The following is a 22,136-nucleotide window of genomic DNA, read 5'->3' as shown; positions in this document are numbered from 1 at the left end:
AGTATTCTCAGAGAAGGAATAAAGTGGAATTCTATAACATCTCCTGTGAAGTGGCATGCTAGTGGAATTAACTATCACCTCAGGGTGCACTAATTATTTGCATCCCCAGTTTATTCCTTAATGGTAGCTGGATGCTTCCTCTCAGATGCTGAAGAACCCCAATTAATTTCACTGATTTTATGGTGTGTGAGGGCCTTAGGCCATGCCTTTGACTGGCTAGGCCTTCTGGACCAACCTCAGAGGTTGGTCTTGTTTGTCTTAAATTTCCAGCATTGGGATTCTTGAAGAACATGTGCCTAATGTGTGACATGTCTTTCTTAGACCACTTTTTAATTCTTCCTGTGCACACATTTCAAAAAGGGTCACAGCTTTGGGAGGTATGCTCATAATGCTCACCTTGGAGACGGATTGGTAGAGTTTTCCTTGTGTGTTCACATCAGGTCTGTCACATAGGTAGATGCTTTTATATGGCTGTGCAGATTGACTATTTGGAGTTTTCCAAAATAAACAATTTATGTTGGTATTTGAATTATGACCTTGCTTTGTGTGGGCTTTTAAAAACCTTGCAGTTACTTAAATTGTAAACAGTTACCTACTCACATAAATTTACATTTTTGTTGTAACTTAAGAGGGAAAAGTTATAAAACTTAAGGAGGAAATGTTTATTTGTGTATACGTTTGTGAGAGAGGGTTGCCAAGGCGGTAAGATGTCAGGAGATAAGGATTTTAGATTTTGTAACCTTTTTTTTTTTTTTAACCTTCATAAAGTGTAGTGGAATGTAGATCAAGAAATTAGAGTTGGACTTCTAAGTTCAACCTTCTCTTTCTAAGGAGAGAAAGGATGCTAGAGCATTTGTTTTGAAAAACAAAACCAGAAATACCCCAGTATGTTCTGTCCAAGGCTTTTTAACTTATCTTTCAAAATCCACCCAGCAGACCTGAGAGATATATCACCTCTTCTTTTCCTGAGAGGTCAAGGAGCTGATGAGGGTCAGGGTTTGGTTGTGACTGTCCCCCTGACTCCAAAGCCTTTGTTAGGTCCGTTATAGCTCACTGCCAGCTCAAGAAACAAATCAGCTAGTGGATTGGCTTTGGAATCCAAATTTACTGCTGTGTTTCCCTTCTTCATCTTTTCCTTTTTTTTTTTTTTTAATTTAAAAGTTACAATGATTTGAAACCTGGACTCAGGAAGGCTGTGCCTTGTGATTTAGTGATCCCTGCGAGTTTCCTAAAATCTCACTTTCCTCATACCTGACCAGTTTTGCCGGTGCACCTGAGATTTAATCAAAAAAGTTTCTCTTTCATACCCAGTTCTGCCATTCTGTCTTGAGCTGAAAACTTCTGTCAGCTCAAAGAGTGACGCAGTATATAAGAGGCTGTCTCCCTTCCTGTCTGTGTTACTGGTTTACAATGTACAGGAATCATTATCTGGTGCCTGCTCTCATTTTGGCCAGATGGGATTCACAATGTACATTTATAAAAGACAGCCCTGCCCCAGTATGCCTTCAGCTCTCTTCCTCATGGGGGCTTGTGTTCAAGACACCTTGGTGATCGTTAGATCTTTCTGGGGTTTTTGACTGTGTGCCTTCATTTCCATTTTGTGGAGGTAAAAGTAACAAAATAAAGGGAAACAGCATAATGCTATTTATATCGGAGCAGAACTGTACACATAAAAGTCATACATTTGAAATATAATGAAATCAAGCCTTTCATAAAGCATAATTTGGTCACATTGCATTTAGATTGAATAGGTTTTTTTTTTATTATTAGGTTTGAAGGTCGTCTTAATACCTATGGTACATGCAGTATGAGTGGGAAGATTCTCATGTTGACAAACATGATCAGTACTTTCTGCATTAGAGTTGTATTTACTTTGTAGGTAATGTGCATGGCCCAGCAGGAAGATGAACCATAAAGTGACTTATTGGTGTATCTGTGGCTTGTTATCTGATGCTTCATTGTGGGAAAGTTAAGAAAGAGAAAACATTAGCTACAGGGGAAAATATCCTTACTGCAGTCTGCATATGTAAGCTGTTCTGTGGGAAAGGGTGGAAGTTATTGCAACAGTTGAGTATCAGCCTGATTGGAAGATTGTTTTCTGTGTGTTTGACCAACACATCCCTAAACATGCATTAAGGTTCTCTATGTTCTAATTTTCATTGACAAGCATTTGTAAGCACTGTTCTAAAACATGGAAGGTGCAGTGGTGGGCAAGATAGAGAAGGAGCCTGCTCTGGAGACGGACTGTTGACAGTAAGTAAGTGTGTCTGGCAGTGACCATAGTGATGAAGAGAATAAAAAGACAATGTGATAGTGACTCAAGGGAAGCTGCTCAGAGTAGTCATAAAGATGTGCCCTCTTCAGGAGAATGGTCTGCCAGTAGGGCAGTCAGACTGGGTCTGTGGGACGGGTGAAAGTGGCATTAAACAAAGTAGGTGATTTGCTTTAGTCCTGAACATCCTGAGGAGTTAATCCAAAGAATAGAAGTGGTGGGTTGAAGTCTTCCCTCTGTTTGTATCTCTGCTTTGTAAATGGGGACTTGGGTCAAGAGAACTTGAGAGGGATTATTAGTGGTACTTTATAAAGGGCAAGAAAGGGAAATGTGTGTGCTTTATTGAAATTGTTCTGATAAAACCCAGAAATGTGGAGGGAATTCCCCTGGTGGTCCAGCAGCTAGGGCTTTGCTCTCTACTGCAGGGGGTGTGGGTTCAAATGAAGATCCTGCAAAAGCCGTGCACGGTGCCCCCAGCCCCGCAAAAGAAAAAAGCAAAACCGCCGAGATGTGTTGTTACATTGATGAGTGCTGGGTATTATTAGAAACAGCATTTAGTTATGTTTATGTTTCTCTGTTGAGAAGTTGGATTGCGGTGTTAACAGTCATTGTACTTGGTTAAAAGTTCAACTGAAGCTAGCAAAAATTAGTGATATCTGTATGCAGGACACTCTGCTAGATATTGCTTCAAAGAGAAGATCTCAAGTGACCTTGGGTGGGATAGCGGGGTGGAGGAAACAGGGGTATCCGAGAGTGGGGACTGGCGGGAGAGGAGACAGCGCAGTCAGAGGCTTTGTTGTCCACGGCCGGGAGGCTCCGCCCTCCGCACTTTTGCCAGCCAGCCAGTGGCACCCAGATACCTGCACCCACCCTCTCTGTGCTCTCTGGTAGTTATCTAGAGAGATGAAAGAAATCGTCTCGTCTAGCACTTTACAACCTTTTTACAGCTCAGGGAAGGGGCCAGGGAGGTGGTGACCTGCCCATAGTTAATGTAGCTTTACATTGACAGTCAAGGCTAGGACCCTGTTCTTTGCCAGCAAGGCTGGTGTTCTTTCCACTGTAGCCCATGCTCTGAACAGAGGGTTGGTCGTTAACATTCGCTCCTGAGTAGAAAAAGAAAGGCCGCCTTGGGTTGGTAATGTACTCATTTAGGGGAAAGCCTGTGTAGTTCCAGTCTTAAGAAGTCAGGGAAAAGACACACATCAACCTGGGAAGCAGAGTGTGGACAAAGAGAATTGTGCTGCTCTCTTTTTGCTTACACACACACACACACACACACACACACACACAGACACACACACACACACACACACACACACACACAGTGTTGGTTTCCTTAGGCCCACCAAGACATAATCTCACCCTCATTTTATCTTGGTCTGGAATGGATGACATGGAGTTCTGCCGCATTTAGCATTAGTTGTGAAGTTCACGCTAGGCCCTTTAGATGTAGGGAGAAATTTCTGATACGTGGCTAAAAGTGAGTTCTAGAATTCAAAAGAGGTAAGGCCCTGACAGTCCTAAGGTTTTCACCTCTCGACCTCAGTTTCAGGGAAGGTTTCACTTTTATGTTTGGAAGCAGCCTAAGCTAAAGTGTTCCTTTGGAAGCCTGGAGATCATCCACGGCGCCTGATCAGAGTGGGGGTTTTTGAGCAGGACTACGTTCCTGGGCGCTTGCCTGCCTTAGTGCTCAGGTGGGTCAGTTGCCTGGGGGCAGGTTTTGTGTCCCTTTTGCAGTAATGTGCAAGGGTGTTCTTGCTGTAGGAAGTCTATGTGATGGGCAGACGAGTGTGAAGGAGAACGTGTGGCCTCAATCTGGCTCCATCACTTATTAGCATGAGTGAGCGTGGGCACTTTGCTTGAGCTACAGTTTCCTTGTCTGTAAAATGGAGATACATCTTCCTCAGGGCCGATGGGAAAAGGAAATAAAATAGGAAAAGTATATAGTGGAGTGCACCAGCTATAGGCGAATGGTAGTTGCCCACTGAAGCATTCCACACCGTGCTGTGTGCCAAGACACTGACTGGAGCGGAGCTTGTTGTTCAGTCGTTCAGTCATGTCCAACTGTGACCCCATGGACTGCCACACGCCAGGCTTCCCTGTCCTCACCATCTCCCAGAGCTCGCTCAAACTCAAGTCCATTGAGTCGGTGATGCCATCCAACCATCTCATCTTCTGTCGTCCCTTTCTCCTCCTTCCTTCAGTCTTTCTCAGCATCAGGGTCTTTTCTAGTGAGTTGGCTCTTTGCATCAGGTGGCCAAAGTATTGGAGCTTCAGGATCAGTCCTTCCAGTGAATATTCAGAATTGATTTCCTTTAGAGCAGAGCTGATTCCAGACCACCTGAGCTGCCTCCTGAGAAACCTTGTATTCAGGTCAAGAAGCAACAGTTAGAACTGGACATGAAACAACAGACTGGTTCCAAATCGGGAAAGGAGTATGTCAAGGCTATATATTGTCACCCTGATTATTTAACTTATATGCAGAGTACATCATGAGAAATGCTGGGCTGGAGGAAGCCCAAGCTGGAATCAGGATTGCCGGGAGAAATATCAATAACCTCAGATATGCAGATGACACCACCCTTATGGCAGAAAGTGAAGATGATGATCCTCTTGATGAAAGTGAAAGATGAGAGTGAAAAAGTTGGCTTAAAACTCAACATTCAGAAAACTAAGATCATGGCATCCGGTCCCATTGCTTCATGCCAAATAGATGGGGAAACAATGGAAACAGTGACAGACTTTATTTTTGGGGCTCCAGAATCACTGCAGATGGTGACTGCAGCCATGAAATCAAAAGACTCTTGTTCCTTGGAAGAAAAGGTATGACCAACCTAGACAGCATATTAAAAAGCAGAGACATTACTTTGGATTATAATAAAGAAAGCTGAGTACCAAAGAATTGATGCTTTTGAACTGTGGTGTTGGAGAAGACTCTTGAGAGCCCCTTGGACTGCAAGGAGATCCAACCAGTCCATGCTGAAGGAAATCAACCCTAACTATTCATTGGAAGGACTGATGCTGAAGCTGAAATTCCAATACATTGGCCACCTGATTCAAAGAACTGACTCATTGGAAAAGGCCCTGATGCTGGGAAAGATTGAAGGCAGGTGGAGAAGGGGATGACAGAGGATGAGATGGTTGGATGGCATCACCAACTCAATGGACATGAGTGTGAGTAAGCTCCAGGAGTTGGTGATGGATGGGGAAGCCTGGCGGGCTGCAGTCCATGGGGTTGCAAAGAGTCGACACCACTGAGTGACTGAACTTACTGACTGATTCCTGCCAATCCTGTTGATTTTACATCCTCAAAGATCTGCTCAGTGCTCATGCTCAGTTGTGTCAGACTCTTTGCAACCCCATGGACTGTAGCCCACCTCTGTCTATGGACTTTCCCCTGCAAGAATACTGGAGTGAGTGGGTAGCCATTTCCTACCCCAGAGGATCTTCCCGACCCAGAGATCAAACCGGAGTCTCCTGCTTTGGCAGCCAGATTCTTTACCACTGAGCCACCAGGGAAGCCATCTGCTCAGTAGAGAAGGGCAGTTAAAACAGGGCTATTGGAAGTGCTCTAATGGGGAAATACATGGAACTGAACCAAGACGTATTATTCTGACTGAAATGGTCATACGAGGCTTCTCAAAGGAGGGCCATTGGCTTTTTTGTCCTGACACTTGTCGTTCTCTCAGCAGTCTCTTCCACCTCCGTGGTTTGTTCCTCCACTTTTGCTTATCTGTTGGCATTCTCTGGATCCTCTTGGTTCATTGCACTCGCTCTCCAGGTGCTCTCAGATATCACCAGGCTTTGATGATTGCCCATAAGTTGATGACCATCATGTTAATATCTCAGCCAGACTCCTAGCTCCTCCAACTCCTCCTACTTGATGCTGCAATTTGGATAGCTCATCAGTAGCTTGAGCTTTGTAAGTCCAAAACTAACACATACTCCTTAAACTCTCCTCCATTTGTTCCCTCCTGCGTACGTGGTTTTAACATCTAACCACCTTCTCAGATCCCATTCCTCCTTTTCTCTCGCCACCCTCCACATCTAATCTATCACATTACTGTCAGTGCGGTTGCCGTAATATGATTTGAATCTGTCCACTCTCTTGCTACAGTCTCTGAGCCACCATCATCTCTTACCTGGAACATTGTGATTGCCTCTTAAAATGGCCCCCTGACTTCTGCCCATCTGACTACTCCGCCTTGCCCAGAGCAGCCAGAGTCACCTGTCTTTCCTCCACTTTAAATCATTCAGTGGTTTCTCATAGCACTAAATAGAAAATCCAGACTTCTCATTTCTCACAAGGCTCTGAATACCCTGGCCCTTGCCCACCTCCCTGGTTGCTTGTCTGCTGCTTTTGCTTGCCATCTTTGAGCAACATTGACTTTCTCTCTGTCCCAGAAGGCCCCAAAGTCTTTCTCGTCTCAGGGACTTCTTTATGCGCTCTGTCCTCTGCTCAGAACACTGGCCAGCCCAGCCTCTTCTCGTCCTTCAGGACATTTGTGGAATGAAAGCACATAGCAGTAAAGGGGTAGGGTAAGGAGGAAAGTGTCCTTAGAGTGCATCTGCTGTCGTTCAGTCACTAAGTCGTGTCTGACTCTCTGCGACCCCATGGACTGCAGCATGCCAGGCTTCCCCGTCCCCCACTATTGCCCAGAGCGTGCTCGGATTTGTACCTGTTGAGTCGGTGACGCCATCCAACCATCTCATGCTCTGCTGTGCTCTTCCCTCTTTGCCTTCAATCTATCCTGTCATCAGGGTCTTCCCAGTGAGTTGACTCTTCTGTCATGTGGCCAAAGTATCAGAGCTTCATTGGAGCTTCACAAAGTCTTAAAAAGAAGAGAGATGTTGGAAGAGCTAAGAGAGTGTGAGTTTGGTTGTGTTGCAGGTGGAGTTATTCAAGCAAAACACCTAGGAGTCAGGCAGCCAGCACTCCCTGTACTGCTGACGTGACTTTAAAATGATGCCACCCGGCTGGAAAACTGTTTTGAAAGTTTCTTAAAAGCTTAAATAAGTCTGCCCTGTGACCCAGCAGTTCCATTTGTAGGTATTTACCCAACAGAAGTGAAAACCTACGGCCACAGATAAGCCTTGTACGAGAATATTCGTAGGAGTTTTGTTCACGATAGCTGAAAATTGAAAACAGTCCAGTTGTCCGTCATTGGGAGAATGGGTAAACAGAATGGTATATTCTTACAGTGGAAGACCACTCAGCAGCCAAAAGAGACTACTGACGTGTGACAAGGAAGAATTTCATACAGACACGAAAAAGCACATGATGGATGATCTCATTTGTAAGAGATTCTAAAACAGGCAAAAGTCTGTGATACCGAAAATTACATCCGTGGTTACCTCTTGGGTAGATGGGGGTTCACTGGGAAGGGGACATGAGAGAACTTTCTGGAGTGATGGAAATGTTCTGCACCTTGATAAGCATTCATCAAATCTTACTGAGTGATACACTGTCTGTAATTTTGCTGTAGGTTATACTTAAAAACAACCTAAGAGTTGTCCTAGGTTTCTTTTTCCCTTTCACTCTCAATATTTAATCTCCCAGCAAATTCTGTTCATTTTATGTCCAAAACACATTCTGAATTTGTCCCCCTGCCACCAACACCATCTCCTCTTATCCAGGCTACTGTACTACTAGTTTCCTGACTGGATTTTCAGCCCCCAATATTTTTGGCCCTCCCAAATAATTTTTTCTGCTTTTCAGCTAAAATGACCTTTAAAAATTCACATTGGGTCTTATCAGTTGTCTTCCTGCAGCCCTTCAGTAGCCTTCCATTGCTTTCATGGTGACCGACAAGGGGCTCTGAGCCCATCTGACCTGGCCTCCTCCTTGCTCCCTTCAGTTCCAGCCTCTTTGGCTTTCCCTCTGTTTCTTGAACACCTCAGGCTCATTTCTACCTTAGGAGCTGTTCACTCAGCCTTCCCTCTGCCTGGGGCATCCTGCTTCCCAAACCTGTGTGAGACTTGTTTCAGTTTGCCATTCAGGTTCAGTTTATCTTAGTTTTTTGGCCACACCAAGCCACATACAAGATCTTAGGTCCCCAACCAGGGATGGAACCTATACCCCCTGCATTGGGAGTCTTAACCAGTAAATCACCAGGGAAGTCCCCGGGTTCCATTTAAATATTTCTTTCTCTGTGCGTTTTCTCCAGCCCTTACTGTCTGAAGTAGTGCTCCATCACATCAACCCGCTCTATTTTGTTTGTAACTTTTATCACCACCTGAAGTTATTTCATCCTTTTATTTGTTTGCCCGTCCCTTCCTCCAGGATGGAGCCTGGCTTGTTCACCATTGTACACTCAATGTCAGCAGCAGTGTTTGGCCCACAGAGGTGGTGGTGGTGGTGAAGTCACTCAGTTGTGTCCGACTCTTGCATCTTCATGGACTGTAGTGCGCCAGGCTCCTCTGTCCATGGGATTTCCCAGGCGAGAATACTGGAGTGGGTTGATTTGGCACATAGTAGGCCCCACTGCTGGGAAAGATTGAGAGCAAGAGGGAGAGAGTCAGACACGACTTGGTGACTAAATAAACAACGAGGCCCTATGTATTGACTCAGTGAAGGTAATGATGCTGGTGATACGGGATGAGAACAGGCCGACGAGGGATAGATTTGTGAGGGAGAGAGAGGAGCAAGGAGAGTCCAGACTTCTAGCTCGGAAGCCAGGTCGTGGCGGTGCCAGTCACCGAGATAGAAAACAGTGGGGAATGAGCAGATTGGGGTGTGGTGGAAAGTGATCAGTTTAATTTTGAACTTAAATTGGGAATACTTGTAAGGACCGCATCAGGTGTTTGAGGCACACAACAGACATTAGGGGAAGGGACTGGGCTGTAGGGTGAGATGTGGAGGTGAGCGTGTCTGCTCCAGCCTGGGAGTGGATGAGGCTGTTCTCAGGGTGAACAGGGAATGTCCGTATGTAGGAAAGTGTCCTTCCTCTTTCCTGCCTGAGTGATGGGCGTCTGCCACCAGTAACACGGACTTCACAGAACTCAGCCCCTCGCGGGGCTTGTAGTTGACACTCCTGCCTGCCCCGCCCCTCCAACCTTGTGCCCCAGCTACATTGTTGCTGCTAATAATGACAAGTGCGCAAAGGGTCAGGACAGAACTCTGAGGAATGTGAACATTTAAGGCAGCAGGGCAGCATTTAAAGAGGAGCAGAGAGGATGCAACCAGCAGGTGAGAAGGAAAACCCAGACAGCCTGGCATGAAGAAAGAGCCTCAGAGGCGGTAGCTAAGCTTACTGAAATATGTCATTTGAAAGGAGAGGGGATGACTAAAGCCAGGTGGTTGTGTATTGATGAGAAAGTGGGGTGAAGAAGTGGAGACAGTAAGTTTGGAGTCAAGCCTTTGTAAAATTTGGCCACCGAGGAAAATAAAAAGTAACTATAGGGAGAACCTGGGGTTAAGCGAAGAGTTTTTTTAGACATAAGAAAAACTTAAGCACGTGTAAACGGATGTGGGAAGGAGCCAGCACCGGGCTGAGTTGAAGATGCAGAAGATCACTGGGTTGAGGACCTTCCAGGAGATCTCAGGGCCCTGTGTGGTCCAGGCGATTGGCTTTGAATTGTAGGAATATCCTCTTCTGGGGAAAAGCAAGTTGTGTGGGTGGGATACACATGGGCCTGGGGGCAGCAGGCAAGAGTGCTTTCCGGTGAGCTCTGTGAAGGTCTCTGCTGGCGGGCAGGAGCAAGGTGGAGAGCGGGAAGCTTGAACAGGGGAAGCTTTGAAGAGACTGCTGTGATAGGCACATAGAGCTGGCTGAGGAAACAAGGTCTGCAGGGGGAAAGTAGAGAGCAGTTAAGATGAGCTTGCTGCCTCTTGGGATTTTAGAGAAACTGGTCGGACCTTGACAGTTGTTTGTCTAGATTTGGATTCCAGTGATTTAGACTCAGCTTCTCTTGCCTGCGTCCCCATACGCTTCTGCTGTTCCCGTTTATTAGACCAGTGGCTTGTAAATTACCCCAGAGCTCTCAGACTTGACTTAACCACTGCTTACACGCATTCCCTGTGTGAGGTGGGTGGCAGGGTTCTCAGTGTTGTGTGAACACAGGTAAGGTGGGGGATACTCTTATCCCCTCGGACCTGGGTACCCAGGTGGCCTGGCTGTAGTGGAAGAAGTGTATCATCTTCCCAGCTCCACAGCTCAAGCAGCTCTCATCATCTCTCCTTATCTTGGGTACCTGTAAGATTTTTGCTGGAAAAACTGCAAAATATTTTCAGATACTACTGCACGAGGCTCTAAGGTCCTTGTGGTCAGGGCTGTGTTCTGTTTTTATGTTATAGCCCCCGCAGCTGGCACACTGCCTGTCAGTGCATGGGAGTGAGCGCCTCTGAGCCTCTCCCTGGACTGGCCTCTCTTTCTCCTCTGTGTCTGTCCATGTGTTATAGGGATGTATGTCATGTGTTACAGTTAATATGGAATGTGTCTATTTCACCACAGTATTGTATTCTTAGATGGCCACCTTACTTTGTTAATCTTTATTTCTTTATGTCCCCTTCACATAGTAGGTATTAAAGTAATGTTAAATTTGAATTTGTTGTTTAAAAAAAAACTTGCAAAGTTTCTCTAAGAGTAACTAAAATAGTTGAAGAATGGAGGAAAAATTCAGAGACAATATCAGTTAAAGAAATGAGTTAATATAGCCTGATAAAATATTCTCAGCAATGAGTTGATGAGGGTCTCAGGGTATGTTAAACAGTGACGGCCTGCTGTTCCTCTACTCTGACAAGGAAAACAGCAGGTGAGGTCAGAGGGAGTGCTAGTGGCTTGGGTAGATACACCACAGAACTCCCTGCCTTGTGATACCTTTGCAGGGAAGAGTTCGGGTTTGGATTTAGAAAAAAATGGAGTGGGGTCCAGAAGTGCCATTTTGGGGCCAGCTTGTTAGAACATCATCTGTGTGAGGGCAGGGCCTTTCTGTTCCCCAGCATATCCCCAGCATCTAGAATGTGCTTGGCAAGTAGGCAGTGCTCAGCAAATAGTTTCTGTGTGAATTAATAAAAGAAGTAGAGTTTTCCTGCCAGCTTTCAAAGGAATGTGCCATAGGAGCTTCAGTTTCTTTTTCCCCTTTGGCTCACTGTTCATGATCCCTTTCTGAATTAATGAGTTCCATGCGTTTATTACTTGCTTGAACTTATCTTGCTCAGCTTTCAAAGGATGCCAGCCCAGTCTACTGTTCTCTGGATTAAAAAAAAAAATCAGCAGCTTGTTTTCAAAACCAAAATATTAGGTTTTAAGATTTCATTAGAAATTTTTTTATATAGAAAAGATTTCTTTTGTTGATGCTTTTTGCTTATGTTTAAGATGTAAACCTTGAAAATGTTAAAGAGAATTGAAATTGACTTTTAATTATAGTAGTTGATTATATGTTTATTGAATCTTTTCTCAACAGACCAAGCATTATCTGTACTTCCCTATTTTTTGCCGTATTCTTAATATTTGATACCAGTCCTTCTGTATCTGCTCAAGAATCTTCCTCAGTGAGTAATTCATCAGGAAATCTCTTCTCGGAAGCCTGTAATAATACAGCTCAAGGGGTGTCTCCGCTAATGTAAAGTCACAACATTGACTGTGTAGAAGTCGTGTATCTGATTTCATTAGCAAATTAATAGGTGATACCAGTTCTGGGGAGGAGAGACTAATGTTTTCCCTCTGCTTTAGTTCATTCTACATTAAATCATTTGAGAACAGGACAGTGGGAAATTCTGTCTTTCCATCTAGAGATGAGCAAAGACTTGGTTCTGTAAGCCAGTGCATTGTTCTCTTGTTGACTTGATTCAGCTTATTAACATTTTATTGAGATACACTTTATAGTATTTTAAGAATAAGATTAGAATCTGCTAAACTAAAAATTTGAAAAAAAAAAAGCCGTACTACTCTTAACAGTATTTTTCTTCTAGAGTTAAAATAGTCATATGAAAATAGTTACTTTTGTTGAAATAGTTGTACATGGAAATAATTATATATATTAAAGAAAAATGTCAGGAATGTTAGCATAGTGTTTTAGTTGAAACAACTTTTTTTCTTTTTCTTGAAATGTATGTTTTTATTATAAAAGTAGTGCATGCTCTTGGTATAAAATTCAAACAGTACATAGGTGTATAATCCTGCTCTTTGGATATAGCTGTTGTTTATAGCTTAGTGCATATCCAGTACTTAAAAAAAATAGGCTTTATTTTTTTAGAGCACTTTTAGATTCACAGCAAAATTGAGAGGAAGATACAAATATTTCCTATATACCCTCTGCTCCCACACATGTGTAGCCTACCCCGTTTATTAACGTCTCCCACCACAGTGGGTCCTTTATTACAATTGATGAACGTACCTTGACACATTTTCACCAAAGTCCGTAGTTTACACTATACTTTACTCTTAGTGTTATATTGTCTCTTCTGTGGCTTGGGAGAAATCTATGACTGTAGCCATCATTACAGGGTCCTACAGAGTAGTCTCACTGCCCTGAAACTCCTCTGTGCTCCACCTGTTCCTCCCTCCCTCCCCGTCATCCCTGGCAGCCACGGGCTTTTCATTGTCTCTGTAATTTTGACTTTTACAGCATGATATAGTTGGATTCATACAGTACATAGTCTTTTCAGATTGGCTTCTTTCACTTAGTAATATGTATTTACATTTCTTCTTTGTCTTTTCATGGCTTGATGGCTCATGTCTTTTTAGCACTCAGTAGCAAAACTGTCTTTTTTTTGCAAATGAAGGTGGTTCTTAGTACTGTTCTACAAAATATTCTGAGGTTTCTGTTTGCAGGTGGTTCATCTCCTGAAGACTTCTTAAGTATTTACTTTTTGAAACTTTCTGGAATCTTTTTCCCCCTCATATGGTTGGCTGAACTCGTGGATACAGAGAACCAACTGTATTTGGTTTGGGCACAGGGAAGTCTTGTCCTTATCCAAAGATTGTTTTGGTGGTTAGGAACCTTTTGGAAAAGAAATCAGGATGGAGGTAGGTAAAGAATGAAGTGTATGTAGCAGGTCTCGTACATTGCGTACAACAGAAAGCCAGAAATGACCAGGTGAGCATCAGCAGTTGTTTTTCAGGGCTCTGGGATGAGTCTTAGCACTTATCCTCAGGGTGTTCAGTAGTGTAGTGAGGAAGCAAACAGGCAGATCAGTGATTATACATTGTAAAAAAATTGGCCACAGAGAAGGGAAGGTGCTAGAAAATGGTTGTTGGTTCTAGAGAAGTGATAGCAGTAAGAACCAGCAGTCTTAGCAAGATTGTGGTCCTGACAGGTGGACAGAAAGGTTGGTATCACACAACAGGAGGCAGTCTTAGGGTCAGGACATCCATTGTCTTGTCCCATTAAATGAGCATCACAGAGGGCATCTCAAAGCTATTTTAGAACATTGATGGTGAAACGTTAGCTCTTAGTGTTCCAACTCAGAGAAGGCAATGGCACCCACTCCAGCACTCTTGCCTGGAAAATCCCATGAATGGAGGAGCCTGGTAGGCTGCAGTTCATGGGGTCGCTAAGAGTCAGACAAGACTGAGCGACTTCACTTTCACTTTTCACTTTCATGCATTGGAGAAGGAAATGGCAACCCACTCCAGTGTTCTTGCCTGGATAATCCCGGGGATGGGGGAGCCTGGTGGGCTGCCGTCTGTGGGGTCGCACAGAGTCAGCTACGACTGAAGCGACGTAGCAGCAGCAGCAGTGAACATTGGCATACAGGTGTCTGTGTGTATGTCTGTTCTTAGTTCTTGTGGGTGTATACAGGAGTGGAATTTCTGGGTCGTATAGTAATTCTGAGTATAATTTTTTGCGGAACTGCTTGTTTTCCAGAGTGGCTATACCGTTCCCACCAGCAATATATGAGGATTCCAGTTTCTCTCCATCCTGCTCAACACTGGTAATTTTCCTTTTCTTGATTATAGCCATCCAAGTGGATATGAGGTGGTGTCTCATTTCTGATAGACAGAGTGCCTGATGAACTATGGACGGAAGTTCGTGACATTGTATAGGAGACAGGAATCAAGACCATCCCCATGAAAAAGAAATGCAAAAAAGCAAAATGGCTGTCTGAGGAGGCCTTACAAATAGCTGTGAAAAGAAGAGAAGTGAAAAGCAAAGGAGAAAAGGAAAAATACAGGCATCTGAATGCAGAGTTCCAAAGAATAGCAAGAAGAGATAAGAAAGCCTTCCTCAGCAATCAATGCAAAGAAATAGAGGAAAACAACAGAATGGGAAAGACTAGAGATCTCTTCAAGAAAATTAGAGATACCAAGGGAACATTTCATGCAAAGATGGGCTCAATAAAGGACAGAAATGGTATGGACCTAACAGAAGCAGAACATATCAAGAAGAGGTGGCAAGAATACACAGAAGAACTGTAGAAAACAGATCTTCACGACCAAGATAATCATGATGGTGTGCTCACTCACCTAGAGCCAGACATCCTGGAATGTGAAGTCAAGTGGGCCTTAGAAAGCATCACTATGAACAAAGCTAGTGGAGATGAAGGAATTCCAGTTGAGCTATTTCAATTCTTGAAAGATGATGCTGTGAAAGTGCTGTACTCAATATGCAAGCAAATTTGGAAAACTCACCAGTGGCCATAGGCCTGGAAGAGGTCAGTTTTCATTCCAATCCCAAAGAAAGGCAACGCCAAAGAATGCTCAAACTACTGCACAACTGCACTCATCTCACACGCTAGTAAAGTAATGCTCAAAATTCTCCAAGCCAGGCTTCAGCAATATGTGAACCGTGAACTTCCAGAGGTTCAAGCTGGTTTTCGAAAAGGCAGAGGAACCAGAGATCAAATTGCCAATATTCGCTGGATCACGGAAAAAGCAAGAGAGTTCCAGAAAAAACATCTATTTCAGCTTTATTGACTATGCCAAAGCCTTTGACTGTGTGGATCACAATAAACTGTGGAAAATTCTGAAAGAAATGGGAATACCAGACCACTTGACCTGCCTCTTGAGAAACCTATATGCAGGTCAGGAAGCAACAGTTAGAACTGGACATGGCATAACAGACTGGTTCCAAATAGGAAAAGGAGTATGTCAAGGCTGTATATTGTCACCCTGCTTATTTAACTTCTATGCAGAGTACATCATGAGAAAGGCTGGGCTGGAAGAAACACAAGCTGGAATCAAGACTGCCGGGAGAAATATCAATAACCTCAGATATGCAGATGACACCACCCTTATGGCAGAAAGTGAAGAGGAACTAAAAAGTCTCTTGATAAAAGTGAAAGAGGAGAGTGAAAAAGTTGGCTTAAAGCTCACATTCAGAAAACGAAGATCATGGCATCTGGTCCCACTTCATGGAAAATAGATGTGGAAACAGTGTCAGACTTTATTTTGGGGGGCTCCAAAATCACTGCAGATGGTGACTGCAGCCATGAAATTAAAAGATGCTTACTCCTTGGAAGGAAAGTTATGACCAACCTAGGTAGCATGTTCAAAAGCAGAGACATTACTTTGCCAGCAAAGGTCCATCTAGTCAAGGCTGTAGTTTTTCCAGTGGTCATGTATGGATGTGAGAGTTGGACTGTGAAGAAAGCTGAGCGCCAAAGAATTGATGCTTTTGAACTGTGGTGTTGGAGAAGACTCTTGCGAGTCCCTTGGACTGCAAGGAGATCCAACCAGTCCATTCTAAAGGAGATCAGCCCTGGGTCTTCTTTGAAAGGAATGATGCTAAAGCTGAAACTCCAGTACTTTGGCCACCTGATGTGAAGAGTTGACTCATTGGAAAAGACTCTGATGCTGGGAGGGATTGGGGGCAGGAGGAGAAGGGGACGACAGAGGATTAGATGGCTGGATGGCATCACCAACTGGATGGACGTGAGTCTGAGTGAACTCCGGGAGTTGGTGATGGACAGGGAGGCCTGGCGTGCTGCGATTCATGGGGTCGCAAAGAGTTGGACACGACTGAGCCACTGAACTGAATCACGTTATGCGTCTTTTCATGTCCTGTAGTATGCCATTTTCGTATCTTTGGAAAAATGTCTATTCAAGTCCTTTGCTGATTTTTTTATTGAGTTGTTGTCTTTATATTGTTGAGTTGCAAGAGTTCTTTATATGTTTACTCTTATCAGATATTAGATATGTGATTTACATTGTCTGGGAATTATGGGATGCTTTTTTTCCAGTATCATCTGAACAAGTTTGGACACGTTGCTTTAGTCCTCCTGACCAGAGTTTGAATCCGTGCCCTGGCAATGAAAGCGCTGAGTCCTCACCACTGAACCACCAGGGAATTCCAGAGACACTTTGGTTTAGATATGAATAAGCCTGTATGCAGATTTGAACAGTACTTGCATCCCAGAAATAGAAGAAATTTTGAAGGATTTTGAAGTTTGTTTGATGTCTGTATACTTATTTTAGTCATTGTATCCTTTCTTCATCTCTTGGAAGTCTGTACAGCTCACAAGACTCATGAGATCTAGAGAGACCATGCTTTGAGAGGCAGACCTAGCATACATAGGATATTTATTCTAAGCCATTTTATTCCCGAGACAGACATTTACAGTTATGTATTGAATCATGTCTCTATGTTTTAGTCTGAAGGTCATATTCCAACACAGAAACACAGGAGTGCTACCGAGTGATGGACAGCCTGTCCTGAAACTTCAGTAGCGCTAGGCTTCAGGAAGGGTTTGTTTTATTTCATCAACACATTGATCACTGTATCACCTGCTTCTTTGCATGTCAGCTTTGCAACTCGGGAGCAGGATTTCTGTGTTAACCTTTCAGCCAGTGCCTCTTCCACTGGATTTCCTGTGTGGGGATGAACGTGCCACGGGAGCTTGTGGGAACGACAACAATGCAGGCTGTTTCCCTCCCTGACCCCTCTTGCTGGATGAGGGAGTTCCCTGCGCACTTAGAGCTTTCTAGAAGGCAGAGACCTTCGGCTTTTCATAAATCTGATTTTCCTATAACTTGAGGATTCCATGTATTAACGTTTTTGCTTGTTTCTCCTCTTCACTCAGCTAGCTCCTGGTGGAACACTCCTTCCTTTGCCTGATCCTCCAGAGCCAGCTTCTCCACGTTGTCTCAAAAGTAATAGAGGAGAAGATGGTCATTATAATTACAATGTCACCACTAATAGAGCTAAGTTCAGTCCAGTTCAGTCGCTCAGTCGTGTCTGACTCTTTGCGACCCCATGAACCACAGCACGCCAGGCCTCCCTGTCCATCACCAACTCCCGGAGTTCACTCAAATTCATGTCCATTGAGTCGGTGATGCCATCCAGCCATCTCATCCTCTGTGGTCCCCTTCTCCTGCGTTCAATCTTTCCTAACATCAGGGTCTTCTCAGTAAGAATTGTCTGTTTAGATTTAACATTAAAAAAAAATTTACTTAGATTGAGGAGGAGGTATAAAGAAATGATTCTTTGACTTTCTCATGCCAAGGACTTGAGTTTAGCTTGTGAGGATTCCTTGTTAGCGTGGTGAACGGAACAGAAGCAGCGTCTAGGCCTGGGCCTTGGCTCGTTGGCATGTCCTTACTTTCACTCCTGCAAGCACCTTTTAGTTTATTGCTTTTAAGCTTAACCCATTTTCTTTTTAAATGCTTCTCTCTAGCATTTTTTTCTGCCTTTTCCTTTTCTTCCCACCCCACCCGCTTTATTTTCAGTAATGCAGATGTGGAGAGAGTGTTAGATGATTGTGATTCTAAGGGCTTGACTTGAGTTCTTCACAGGCTAGGAGCCTTATGTCTTTCTCTTGTCCACGTCTGGCCCCTTGTAGGACTGCAGTGGATGCTCAGTTAGCTGTGGCACTAACCTTATAGCACAGGCCGTATTATTTTTAGAAGACCTTCCAGGATAATAAAGATCGTTGATTTTGTATTCAGCAGGCTTCTTGAGTCTGTGGCCTGACTCCTCTCCTCTGTCCCAGAGGGTTCCCAGCGGAGCTCTTCACGCACTGCTCTGGCCCCATTCTCTTCTCATTCTGCAGCTGCACTTATGTGGATACGCTAGACCTTCTCAGGGTTTCCTTTTGAGCACTCTTCCTTTCTCCTGTATTTTTTGCTCTTTCCGTTTTTCATTCTGGGTGGTTTCTTTTGACCTGTATTCCAATCTAACCAGTTCTTTCTGTCTAATCTGTGTTTAACTGAAATAAGCACTCAATGGATAAGTTTGAAAAAATACAACAAAAACTGAGACGTTTGGGACCTTTCCAATTTGCTGTGTTGCTTTTTATGGATTCCTGTTCCCTGCTAAATTCTTCAAGCTTGGCTTTTATTTCCTAAGCAGAGTAAAGTAGTTGTTTTAATGATCTCCTTTTCTCGGTTCTGTTACCTGCCTGTGTCTTTTCTGATGGTTTTTACTCATGGTGTTTTCTCTATTCATGTGTTTGTGCGCTGGATGTAGTATTTGAAACATTATTTATAGAAATAATTAGAGGCCTTGAATGTCTTTTTCCAGGGAAGATTTTTGTTTACTTTTTTTCAGGTGCCTGAGTGCACTAGCAATCCAGGATTATTTTAATCCAGGTTGAGAGTTTGAGATTTTATCCAGTTGATTGGATGCTGAGTCCATGAGAAGACTGGTTTACTTCTGGTTTGCTCAGTCCCCTGGTTCGGGGCCAGGCTGAGGTTACTGAGCGTCTCCTCTGCGGGGCCTGGAAGGGCAGACATGCCCCTTGGGCCTCTTGGCCACATCTGGCAGATCAGCAGGTGCCCTTGAGTCTCTGTCACATCTTTGGGTTTCCATTCCTTCTAGGATATTAACTAGGTAATGCCTCACTATCCTGGTAGCTTCTTGTTACTTTTTAAAAGATGTACGTGTATTTCATCCAGTTTTTTCCCCCAAATTGTTGAATCCATCATTTTTGAACGCAGAAAAGGAAACCCTATTTTCTTGGGCTCATGTTATTCTAATGTTCACTTTGACACAAGTGACCACAAGGTGCGAGACACTATGCTGTAGTCTCGGTTACATACTCAGTGTGACACCGAGTACAGGGTAGCACAGCTGATCAGGAAAACCAGGCATTGTTGGCTGGAGGATTCTCCAGCAATCAGCATCTGGAGATGGTCTCCAAAGTCAGTTACCTGATTTTTGAATCCCAGCTCTGCCACTTATTAGCAGTGTGACTGTAAGCAAGTTCTGTGCCTCTGTTTTCTTGTCTAAAAAATGAAGACATGAATGTGCTTACCTGTGGTTGCTCTGATTAAATATGTTAATAACTCAAGCTTTTAGAATATTGCCTAACTCATAGTAATCACCAGATAAAGTTTAGTTACTGTTATAACCATCTAGTGGAGAAGGCAATGGCATCCCACTCCAGTACTCTTGCCGGAAAATCCCAGGGACGGAGGATCCTGGTGGGCTGCAGTCCATGGGGTTGCTAAGAGTCGGGCAGGACTGAGCAACTTCACTTTTACTTTTTCACTTTCATGCTTTGGAGAAGGAAATGGCAACCCACTCCAGTGTTCTTGCCTGGAGAATCCCAGGGACGGGGGAGCCTGGTGGGCTGCCGTCTATGGGGTCGCACAGAGTCGGACACGACTGAAGCGACTTAGCAGCAGCAGCAGCATAACCATCTAGAAAATTTGGAAATTGCTGATTTTTCAGAAAATGTTTCTGTTGTTTTGACTTTTATTTTTAAAACTTGGAATTGCAAGTGGTGATGCCTGTTTATTAGCCACCTGTTCTCTTTGGGCTTATTTCAGAAGAACTGAGATTGGTATTTGCTAACTCCATGCCAGTGGTCAGGGAAGAAAGAGACACTCCACTACTGTCAAAGACTGACTGCCTCCAAGTGGGTCCCCCTCTTGGTGGGGAGGGAAGGGATTTTTCTTGTGGCTGGTGGCTCCTGCCTGTAGAGTAGGAATTCGCTCCATTGGCCTTTTGATTGTGAATTAGGAGCACTGATTAACCGTGATGCGATTTTTATGAATGGACTATAGACCCCAGAGTATGGGAGCTTTCTTAATTACAGAAGTAAAGTGAAGCGAAGTGAAAGTCGCTCAGACGGGTCTGACTCTGTGCAACCCCATGAACTCCATGGAATTCTCCAGGCCAGAATACTGGAGTGGGTAGCCTCTCCCTTCTCCAGGGGATCTTTCCAGCCCAGGGACTGCACCCAGGTCTCCCGCATTGCAGGAGAGAATGACACAGAAATTAACCATCATCGAGTGGTTTTCCATCAGTCATTAGTTGTTTTGTTTTTTAGGGTTTGTTTGGTTGTATTTTGTTTGATTGATAAGTAACTTCTCCCATTGTTTTTCCTCATTGTTTGTCTTTTGCCTATTTTGTTGTTCGTTCAGACTTTTATCTGGGAAAGAGATGATGGTAATACTGATAATGATCGCTTGAATTTCTATGGTGCTTAGCGGCTTACGTATTTTTTATTGCGCATTCCTGTGAGGCAGTAAGGTAGGTAACTCCGTTTCTGCAAATGAGGAAAGTGGGACTTTGAAGTTAAGGAAGTTGCCCAAGTCACAGAACAAGTGGCAAAACCAGCATTTAAATATAGGTTTCCTGATTCTGAATGTAGTATTTTTTTCCAATGCATCACCCAGGAGAATCCATTGAAAACAGGTTTAATGGGGAAAGCAATTGTACCTTGCAAAAATAAAGTTGTATTTTTGCTCATCTTGCTTGCTAAAATAAAATTCTATTTCCAGAAGGTTTTTTAAACATGTTTTTCTTGGTTTCTTCAAGACATCTGGCTTGCCTCTGGTTAGGGGAGAGTGATGCTTGGTGCTGCAGTCTCCCGTAGGGGAGAGAGGACGCTGTGCTCGTGGGGTGGGGGTCGTCAGGGAGGGTTTCATGGCCATTGCCTTGCGCACCTCTGGAGAAAGCCAGCACACAGCTGCTGGGAGTGGCTGCTTCTGTCTGTCGTGACTGTCGCTGTGCACTTGGCACCCTCCCCCTGCTTCCTTTTGGAAACGAGAACATAAAACAGTGCAGAGCTAAAGCTGCTCTCTGAGATATCTATACTACCGAAATGATCTGCTTTTTGTTTCTTTAAAGTTCTCCAACCCCAAATTAATTTGCTGATTCTTGAGGCTCTTGGAGGCTTAGAGGTGACTCTCTTTAGTCTGGAGTTTGAGTTTAGAAGTTTGTTGGCATGTTCAGAACAATCGTTTAGCTATTTATAGGTGTGGGACTTTTGTGGGCTTTTTGTTTTATTTTTCGTTTCTCTGTTTTTAAGTGGAAAACGCAGTGATCTTTAGGACACTTGGCTTATAGATGCATTTACCGAGAACTAACGCGTTGTTCCTCAGTGTTTTCCAGCTGTGAGTCTGAGGCAGTGGTCCAAGTTGTCGACACTCGGCTCACCCCAGCTTCTCCTGACACCTGTGCTCTTTCACAGGAAGCAGTCATCCAATCCAGGCAGTATTCCTCCCATGCCTACCTCCCCAGCCATACGCAGAGGATCCCATAAACTGTGAAAAGGTCCATTGGCTTTTATCGGGAGTGGACTGTACCCTTAGCGCTCAGGCTCTGCCTCTGCTTCGTTTGACAGGCTGACCTATGGTCTTGGTACCTCCAGTAAAATCAAGTCTTAATGCTCGGTTGACTGCGTTTCTCATCGCTCTGCCCAGGAAGGCCAAGGACACGTTAGAATCTGTTCATTCCATCCTGTATTTCCTTTCTAAGATTGCTGGGGCAGTGCTTTTGTTTTACTGTGTGTTGTTTGTTTGGCCTTACTTCTGCTCATAAATTCAGATGTGGTCAGATGTGTTAAAAGAGCTTTCTGCATTTTTAGGCATGTCTGATTCACGGGGTCACATCTCTCCAAGTTTATGTGTATGTAAAGTATCTTAATATTTTCACACTTTGTGCTGAACTTAAAAAGTACTTTCTTTCAAAGGTCAGAGCCTTTGGGAAAAGGTAACCAATTTTAAAGAGATGTTTAAAAAGAAAACCTTTT

The 22,136-nt window shown here is 43.9% G+C and overlaps 1 protein-coding gene across 5 annotated transcripts in view; it reads left to right on the top strand.

The window, feature by feature from the left end:
• Positions 1 to 22,136, top strand: part of TCF20 (transcription factor 20) — a 193,434-nt gene that overhangs the window by 101,631 nt on the left and 69,667 nt on the right. The window contains exon 2 of one of the 5 annotated variants that reach the window (XM_086403115.1): positions 14,084 to 14,150. The exons of the other annotated variants lie outside the window; for them this stretch is intronic. The gene's annotated coding sequence lies outside the window, so the exon portion shown is untranslated. The remainder of the gene's footprint in view (positions 1 to 14,083; positions 14,151 to 22,136) is intronic. 5 annotated transcript variants of the gene reach the window in all.

Source organism: Bos grunniens, chromosome 5 (genome assembly GCF_055505025.1).
Source record: "Bos grunniens cultivar Pamir isolate PY7600 chromosome 5, Bosgru_T2T1.0, whole genome shotgun sequence".
Classification (NCBI taxonomy): Eukaryota; Metazoa; Chordata; class Mammalia; order Artiodactyla; family Bovidae; genus Bos; species Bos grunniens.
Note: the sequence above shows the minus strand (reverse complement) of the source record. Positions and strands in the feature narration are given on the sequence as shown.